The sequence below is a fragment of the Mastomys coucha genome, unplaced genomic scaffold, assembly GCF_008632895.1.
Source record: "Mastomys coucha isolate ucsf_1 unplaced genomic scaffold, UCSF_Mcou_1 pScaffold16, whole genome shotgun sequence".
NCBI classification, from domain to species: Eukaryota; Metazoa; Chordata; class Mammalia; order Rodentia; family Muridae; genus Mastomys; species Mastomys coucha.
Window position 1 is genome coordinate 17,344,989 of NW_022196898.1, and position 10,187 is coordinate 17,355,175.

At 45.5% G+C, this 10,187-nt stretch overlaps 1 pseudogene; it reads right to left on the bottom strand.

Moving 5' to 3' along the window:
• Positions 1 to 207: 207 nt before the first annotated feature.
• On the bottom strand, positions 208 to 1,488 carry LOC116094330 (annotated as a pseudogene).
• Positions 1,489 to 10,187: the final 8,699 nt, after the last annotated feature.

Below are 10,187 nucleotides of genomic sequence, written 5' to 3' on the forward strand. Positions count from 1 at the left end.
CCAAGGTGCTGACTTTTGACCGGAGACCAGAATGACAAGCTATCAGTGTCAGCTCACTCTTGGTGTGGTGGGCTCCCCCTGTAGTCTTATTTCCAAATATGTTGCCATTTCTATAAAATCCTTTTTACTAGCACCCCTGTAGGAAGGCTCCAGCTCCTCTCCCACTAACAAGCCCCAGGTCTATGTCCAACTCTTTCTCTCGAGACTTCATCCTGGCAGTGCCTGGATCTGCCTAGCTCTGGGTGCTCCTTCCACACCAGTGGAGTGCTCACCCACCTTGTTTTGTCTCAGCTTCTGGAGGAGTTGGGTTCTGTTGTTGCCCTGGGATAAGAAGTACAGGACCGGGTTGAGGCAGCTGCTCATGCTTACCAGAGGCCTACAGATCTTGTAGGCCATGCTGGCTGCCGACAAAAGCTGGCAGTCCTGTGACTTCAGGAAGCGGATGACCAAGTAGAAGGATCGGGCAATGTGGAAGGGCACAAAACAGAGTGTGAAGAGGCTACACACCAGCAGGATGGTCCGAATAGACTTGGCACGAGCTGTGTGGCCTGTTGCTGGGAGGTCCTCCACTGGGTTTGTCAGGCTTCTGACCATCCGAGAGTAGCACCCGAGAATGATTAAGGAGGGGAAGACAAACCCAGATAACATCAGTACCATGCTGTAGGCGAAGAAATGATCAAAATTCTCTGGGCTGGCTGTGTCATAGCAGATCATCTGGCCATTGACGTAGTCTGTGTGGGAGAAGACCAGAGTCGGTAGCAATTGGAGGACTACCAGGATCCAGGTGGCAGCAGCTGCTTGCCAAGCATGCCGGTGAGTCCGGTAGGACAGTGAGCTCAGGGGGTGGCACACTCCTAGAAACCGGTGTAGAGAGATGCAGGTCAGCAGCAGGATGCTGCTGTAGAGGTTGGTGTAGAACAGGAAACGCACCAGCCTGCACAGCATCTCCCCAAAGAGCCAGGTGTCACCCACTGCATACGTGATGATGAGCAAGGGCAGGCTCAGCATATAAAGCAGGTCTGCCACCATCAGGTTCATCAGGTAGATGGTGGCACAGCTCCAGGGCTTGGTTTGGCACCAGGAGAGCCATAAGACAACCCCATTGAGGGGCATCCCTAGCATGAAGATGAGACTGTAGGTTAGTGAGAGGTAGACTTGCTTGTAGCTCTCCGAGAAGTGGCAGGCGCCATGATCCTTTGAGATATTCATGTCTAGCTTCTCCATCTCCAAGGAGGCTTCCTCGAAGATGACTTCTGCTTCTCCTGAAAGGAAATAGAATGCACAGCATCAGGACCTCAGCTGGGTGCTAGCCTCCCCCAACCTGGCATTCAGCTTTTCTCCTGATCTTGAAGTCCTTATCTGAGCACAAGAAGATCCAGGTGGAAAAAAAGTTAAATCCAATCTTTAAACTCCATGCTTAGACTTTTGGGGCTCAGTGGTCCTACCTTGACTCGTCTGCTCTCTACTGTTGGTAGATTCTCGTATCATGGTGGCTGGAAGACAGTGCTGTCATTTAAATGGGCAAAGAAAACTGCCAGTTCCATGACACACCCCCACCCCGGTAGAACCCTTTGCATAGACTCAGGAACTCTCTTAGGGGAGTCACTCCAGCTGAGAGGATGGTGTACCCAGAGGGGATCTGATACTGCCCACAATCTGGTGCTAGCCTCATATACCATTGTGAAAGAGAAAGTGACCCATGGGCTTTCAGGATTAGGGAAAACACAGGTTTTGCCTAGATGCTCCGTGGAAGGATTTTGATTTGTATCTCTTTCAGGATTTATTAACTGCTTATTTGAATACTGAGGACAATTTGCTTATTAGCCACCTCAACCTCCTGAGCACTTAAGAAAACAGTTTTGAGCTAGGAAGCCAGGTGCAGTTTCTTCCTTATTGCTATCCATGCTGATACAGCAGGTCCAAAGGACGGGCTCATGTAGCCACAGAGGCCGTGTGGGGGAACCTGAAGTTTCTGTCACTTTAGGTAAGTCAATGAGTGTGTGGTCAGCCAAATAGCATGGAACCCAGGGGCTTGAGAGATGTATAATTCCAGGACTTAACACTAGGCACTTAATATTTAGAAAGACAGTTAAAATAAGGAGTGGGCTAAAGCCAATGGGATGGTGTACATACACTTGTGTTCATACTACAAGGGAGGCCAAGGCAAGAAGACTAGTTAAACCCAAGATTCTGAGAACCAGCTGAGCAATATAGCAAGACCTTGTTTCAAAACAAACAAAACCAAGCAACACTGAAAAATAAAAGATAGCAAGAGAGGTAAGCTTAGGGTGGATGATTTGGGCTCAATTGACTGGTGACTACTGTCTACAGAGCTTTATTCACAATGAAAACAATAGCATCTGCCAAGGAGAGAGCTAAGTGAAAAAGTGCTTGCTGTGCAAGCATGAGGACCCAACTTTGACTCTTAGATCTCACATCTAACCACAAGCCAGGCAAGGTGACATGCCCTCAAAGACCTAGTGTGGGAGAGGTGGAGACAGGAGGATCCTGGGGCTGGCAAGCCAGTCTAGTCTACTTGGTGAGTTCCTTCCCAGTTGAAGATCTCATCTCTATAAAAATAAGGAATAATGTCACCTAAAGTATGATACTCAAGTAAATGTCTGGCCTCCAGACACATGTACACAGTGTGCATTTGCACCTGAACACACATACACATATACATACACATACACACAGACACATACACAATGCATTCATACACACACACGTACACACATGCACATACACACTCACACACATGTAAACATTCACATACAGATACACACACATGGACCTGCACACACACACATATACACACATGCATACCCACACACATACAAAAACACAGATACACACAACACATGCATGCACTTACACCCTCATGCACACACTCACATACACACACATAAACAGTCATACACAGACACACATGCACCTGTGCACACACACATACACATATACACACACATGCTTGCACATACACATACATTTGCACACATACATATGTACATACACACACACATACACACACATACACATGCACATGTGTGCACACAGACAGCCCTTGCTCTCCAGGATCTTGTACCTTAGTGGGGAAGTTAGAAATGGGTACAGCTAATTGTATTTTGTGAGAAATGGTCACAAAAGCCATGGATAATGCCAGGATACAGCCACTGAGGGGACCAAGTGAAGGTTTCTTAACATAGGCAGCAGCTGTGCTTCCAGGAGAAGGAGACACAGGGGCCTGTTGGGCAGAGGGTGAGCTGCACAAGGACAAGGTAAGGGACATTTGGAAGAGATGGCAAGCGCAGAGGGTCCACATGACTGAAGATGGCAGAGTTGTCACAGAGTCTGAGAGGAAGGACATTCCTAAGCAGGGTGGTGACGGAATAAGTCCAGTGACGGTTCATCTCGGGTGTGCATCTGACTGAGTAGGAAAACCCAGAGAGCTGATAGAACATGATTATTTTAATTTTGTCTGTGAGAGTGCTTCCAAAGGATTCTGCCAGTTGAATCAGATTAAGGAAGATCCTCCCTTACCCAATATGGGCATCATCTAATTGGTGGAGGGCCCAGACAGGGAGAAAAGGTTAAGGAAAGGTGAGCCCACCCTCCTCACTGAGCTGGAGGTCCCATCTTCTGGTCTTGGACATCAGAGCTCTAGACTCTCTGGCCTTTAGACTCTAGGACAATTCTTTATGAGCCCTAGTTCTCAGATGTTTGCTCTCAGACTGAGCCCTGCTATCGGAATCCCTGTTCCCCAACTTCTAGATCTTACACTGTAGGAAATTTCAGACAGCATGAGCCAACTGTAATAATTCTCAGGTGATCTCTGCATGTGATTCATCTTGACTATCTGGAAATCCCTTCTAACAGATGTATTTGAGGAAGATACTGATAATGCCATAGACTTGGCCCTGGAGCACGAACAAACCAGTCAGACCAGGAGGTACTGTTGCAGGATGTAGAGGAGAGTCATCTCTGCCCCCAGAAAAGCCAACAAGGGTGGACATGGAACAGGTAGCTGACAGGAGAGACACTACTGAGATGGGAGGTACTGAGGCTTTGTATGTGAGGCACAAGCCTGAGGAGGATTTGGGTCTTTCACCATGCTGAGGACTAGCATGGTGAGGCCCAGGCCTTGGAGGCACAGTGAAGATTGGGTCTGGATATTGTGGGAGATGGAGGTTCTCTGTGCCTCAGGATGCCAACAGTTCACCACTCCTCTGACTGGCTTTAAAATCTACTGGACAACAAGAAGAAAGCTTTTTGCCTCGGAGAGGGAAGTAAACATATTTCCATTCATTTTCTTCCCTGTAATCTTTCATGCCTAGGCGCTGGCAAATGCATAGATATTTCTAGAGAAGCTGCATTCCTAGCCCAGTGGGAAGCTCTCAGAGAGAAGCTGAGACTCAGTGCTGCCTCACCTGGCCTTTCACACAAAGTGACTAACTTTGTGAATCAAGCACTACCTCTGTTTTCACCTGTTTTGCTGACAAGAGTTGGAGAACCCCCGCTAGGGGGCAGCCCTCTGCATAGATCACTGACTTTGGCCCCACCCAAGAACTCTTAGGCTGTTTATAGTATTCCGAAAGCTGAGGCGGGGGACTGTGAATTTGAGGCCAGCATAGGCTACATACAGAACAAGTAACAGGCTATCCTAAACTACATGGCAAGATTTTGTTTCAGATAATTAGTAATAACAACAACAACAATAACAACAACAACAACAACAGCACCAGAGTAGTCTCACTCACTCTTTGGTGTAAAGATACACATTTGTCAGTTAGATATGTTCTTGAGGTGATAGGATTTGAAATCTGGACTCTATGCCTGTTAATCATCATTGAGCTACATCTAGTCTCCAGAGACCTCCTTCACATAGGAAGCTATTCACTGGAGAGTCATAAATATCCCCAGACAGTAAGTGGTTATTTCTACCGAGTTTAGTTTTCCAAAAATCATTAGCATATGCTTATCTGTATATCTATCAAAGTACATATGCATCTATCTGTTGACACACACATACACACACATATTATATCAAGATAATATTTATTTACAAAAATAATCATTCCCATAACAATTTTTAGGTTTTTTTAAATGGTAGGGGTGTGGGTATAATTAATTCTATAGTAAATTAATGCAGCAAATGTTTTACCTGCATTCAATTTTGTTTCAAATGCACTAGAAAATAATTTGATGTTATTTTGACAACTCAGCACTGGATGGCAGTAGAGACCACAGATAGTTTTCACCTCCCCCTCCTCATCCTCATGAGGATGAAAATCTGAACCAGGGATGTGCGCTGGCCACAGCATCATGGCTGTAGAAAAGACATCATCACTGAGGAGCCTCTTCCCCAGCCCCCCATAATCCTACCAACAAACCCTTCACTTATCAGTCTGGATCCATCATTACTATGTTGCTTTCATACAAACAAGTAGAGGTACAGTTAGCTGAGAGCGGCCCTTTGTGGTGGGTGACTATTGCACAGAACATTCTGAGGGTTAAGCATTATTCTCTTCATTTTACAGCAGAGAGTCTAAGGATCAGTAGAATTGTATGTTGTAGGGCAACTCATGGAGGGCAAGCTTGGATTTCTTTTTATAAAACCAGATTTCAGGGGAATGTTCTTTTACTTTCCTAACTCCACCACAGTTGCCCCCCACCCCACCCCACCCCCCCCAAAAAACAAAGCTTGGTAAAGAAATAGCAAGTCTCCAACTCAGTCTCCAACTCACTGTCTGTTCTGTCTTCATTATGTGCCACAGAATACTGCCTCAATTCAGAGAAGCTACTAAACAGAACACAGTAGTTCCTCTTTATCCTGGTTCTTACTTTCTGAGATTACGGTTGTATGATGCTATCCACAGTCCAAAAGTATGAACTTGAAAATTCTAGCACTGCACAATTCCTAAGTTTTAAATTGTGTGCCATCAGAGTGGCTTGGTGAATTTTCTTGCTGTACTGCTCTGCCCCACGGATCAGCTCTGTCAGGTGCACATACTCTTCATGAGCTACCTGCCTGGTAGTCACTTGGTAGTCATTTAGGATAGCAGATGAAGTACTGCAGATCTTGTGTCAAAGAAACCCTCATGTTACTCAATAATGTTCTCAAAGCACAGGATTTCATTGTAGTCTTATTGTTGTTTTGTTCTGTTTTTACTGACTGCTATTAGTCCCTTTGTGTGCCTCATTATAAGTAAAGTTCAGCCAATCTCATCCCTGTTGGGTCCTGGGAGCCTCTTGCTTTACTAGCATCTGGGACTTGCTGGTGGCTATCCCCAGTTCCCCATCTCCTATTGCTACATACCTCTGTTCAAATTTCCTGACCCTCTGTATATCATCCCCATCTCCTCCCATACCTGATCCTGCCCCCTTTCCCCTCCCCTTCCTCTACTCCTCCCATGTCCCTCCTACCCTGTACCTCCTGTGAGTATTTTATTCCCCTTTCTAAGAAGGACTGAAACTTCCACAAATTGTATCATGGGTATTCCGAGATTTTGGGCTAATATTCATTTATCAGTGAGTGCATACCATATGTGTTCTTTTGTGACTGTGTTAACTCAGGATGATATTTTCTAGTTCCAGCCATTTGCCTGTGAATTTAATGAAGTCATTGTTTTTAATAGCTAAGTAGTACTTCAATTGTGTAAATGTACCACACTTTCTATATCCATTCCTCTGTTGAGGGACATCTGGGTTCTTTCCAGCTTCTGGCTAATAAATAAGGCTGTTATGAAATACCCCACAAAGGGGAGGGAGAACCTATAGAGACCATATCCAGAAGTTAGGCAAGGCCCCTGGTTTGGGGATGGGGCCACCAACTCATCTCCAAATTTTTAACCTAGAATTGTCCCTGTCTAAAGTAAATGCAGGGACAAAGTATGGAGTAGAGACTGAAGGAAAGGCCATCTAGAGACTGCCCCACCTGAGGATCCATCCCATATACAGACACCAAACCCACTATTGCAGATGCCAAGAAGTCCTTGCTGGTAGGAGCCTGTTATAGCTGTCTCCTGAGAGGCTCTTCTAGAGCCTGAAAAATACAGATGTGGATGCTCACAGTCAACTACTGAACTGAGCATGGGGACCCCAGCGGAAGACTTGGGGAAAGGACTGAAGGAGCTGAAGAGATTTGCAACCCCATTGGAAGAACAACAGTATCAACCAAACAGACCCCCCCCAGAGGTCCCAGGAACTAAACCACCAACCAAAGAGTACACACGGAGTAACCCATGGCTCCAGCTGCATATGTAGCAGAGGATGGCCTTGTCTGGCATCAGTAGGAAGGGAGGACCTTGGTCCTGTGAAGGCTCGATGCCCCAGTGTAGGGGAATGCCAGGGTGGTAAGGTGGGAGTGGGTGGATAGGGCAGCACCCTCATAGTAGCAGGGCGAGGGGGGATGAGATAGGGGGCTTGTGGAGGTGAAACCAGGAAAGGGAATAACATTTGAAATATAAATAAATAAAATATCCAATAAAAAAGGTGAAGTTTATCCTGCATATGCTTGTATAGGAAGAAGCATAGCAAATGTAGGGGTCAATACTAACCACAGAATCAGGTTTCCAAGGGAAGTGTGTCTTGGGATGTATGTCCCACAGGGGCACCAACTGAATATATTGCTTTAGGAAATTGTTAAGTAGATCTACATAGTGATTCACTACCCACTTTAATAGTTTATCTGGAGTCATAGTTAAATATGTATGCTAGCTTTGAAATGATTTTGTATTATATTTGTATTCTACAGTATGGGCTCATGACTGCTCTGTACCTGGGCTCTGGCTTAACATCTTAATTGTTCTGAATCTGACACAGTGAATACATCACTTCCATAGTGAATTCCTGTTGCAGTTTGAGGGTTTTTATTTTCTGTTGACAAGGATGTGGTATGGCTGGCAGTTTCAAGTCAGGGTAAACATGAGGATGGATGGGCAACATTGTGTTGCCATAGCAAAGGTTCTGGAGCTGATATTGCTCCAGAAAAGCAGACATGATGCCCTTGTTGATCCACTGTAGAAGTGTGTGATAACTTTAAACTTAACTCTGAAGTCAGAAATTTTAGCTTCAGTGTAAGATGTAAAACAAAACAAGATAACAACAACAACAACAACAACAATACACTGCAACATTATTCTATGGTCAAGGAAGCTCCATCACTATCTCTGGGCTTAGAACCCTAAGAGAGGATGTCCAAGAAATATTTCTCTTTCTTTTCCTTTAGCATCAAAGATCTTTAAATATATCACTACCGAGTCTCTATGTGCTGTGTATAAAGAAATAGGAATTGGTTTGCGGTAGGTCAAGAGAGTAGAGCAGCTGTGGGGCTCAAGCTCAAGCCTCAAAGAGCCAGGGTCCCTTCCTCCACCCAGCCGCATGTCAAGGCAGAGAGACTCTCCTGTAGCTTGCTTGCACTGTGAGAGCTATCCAGTGGGAAGGCTCACTCTATCAGGGAGAGGATGGGGCAGATAATGTTCTAGCTTGGACCACTCAGAAAGCAGAGCCCTGGCCATATGTATTATCATTTTGTGTGTGGGGGGTTGCACACCCCAGATAGCTGTGATCCAACATGGAGGGGATTGAGGAACAACATGTCTATCGAGGGACCCAATGTGTGTTTCTGAGGTGGTCCCCACAAAGGGGAGGGGAGTGCCCAGCTCCAAGGGAGCTCTAGGCTCTGAGAAAAGCCTCTCCAGGACAGGACTGAGCAGACAGTAGTGCACATGCTACTGTCTGCTGCTGGTCAGGCCACACCCACAGGGACATCTGCTCTGCTCTTTCTCTGATTTAGAGATGCAAGTTCCTCAGATGGGTCTATAACAGCTGATGCGGTGTCCTGAGGATGCAGAGGGCACCAGGAGAGAAGACACAGCAGGATCAGAGCTTGTGCCTTTGTCCTGAGCCTTGTTTCACAGGCATCCCTTGTTATTTATCTTCTTTGGGTCTGTGGACTGTAGTTTGGGTATCCAGGTTTTTTATGGCTAATATCCACTTACAAGAGAGTGCATACCATGTGAGTCCTTCTGGGTGTGAACATCAGCCTCCATCTTACTGCGGATACAGTTTAACTTACTGTTTCCTGATGATCTCTGATTTCTGTAGCAGCTCGAGGATCTTTGTGTACTTTAAGTCATTGCTGTGTTAGTGTGTATAGGTCTGTCCCCTTCAGATGGATTGGTTTGTATCTTCCTAATTGGTTTATCTCTCGGCATGTCTGCCTGTGTGCAAAGAAAGCACAACAATATAGGGCGGGATCTGCATTTCGAAAAGCCACCATGCCTGCTGTTTGAAGAGCAGAGAGCTGGGTTATTGGGGGCAGGTTAGGGGCTACTGTGCTAGTCTAGGAAAAGGATGAGCGGTGGGTGGCAGGTGGAATGGAACAGTGGATGAGCTGAGTCTGAGATGAAGGAGGCCTACCAGACTTCTGCCTGAACCAAACTGTCTCACCCTTCTCTACTTCACTGCTTCTCTGTTCTGTTTTTGCTTTCTCCTGGCCACCCATAATTCTCCCTGTCCCAGCAGGTATGTCCATCCCACGACCTCTGGGTTGCACACCCCAGATAGCTGTGATCCAACATGGAGGTGGTTTTCTTTGTTTTGTTTTGTTTTGTTTTTGTTTCTTTGCAACTCAGTACTCAATACTTAATAGAGTATTTCCTGAGTTTTTTTTTTTTAGATGTGTTGCATATTCAAACATTGGACATTTGAAGCCTGCTAGGGCATCCTTTGTCTTCTGCTCTTGTTGGATATATCTAATCTCTGCACAGAGGCAAAGACATGCTTCCAGGACACGGTGATTGGTCCCAGTAGCTGATATGGTATCCTGAGGATGCAGAGGGCACCAGGAGAGAAGACACAGCATGATCAGGGCCACTCACACAATGTGGACTGACAGTTGTGAACTAACTAACATATTGTGTGTCTGTGTGGTCCTTCCTAAAGCCTGGGACTGAAGTGACTTATAGAGTTTGTTCAGGCCTCACCAGTCTGGGAGCACAGGACCCTTAGAAGGCCTGTAAGCTAGTGGTTCATGTGTCCTGTAAGGGTAGAGAGCATCCAAAAGAGAAAACACATGACAAAGAATGTGTTTTTTTTTTTAAACCTATTTGTTAAAAGTATAAATTATGAGCTTGAATTCTGAAATATATGACTGTAAAATAAAATGTGGATGGAAAATAATAATT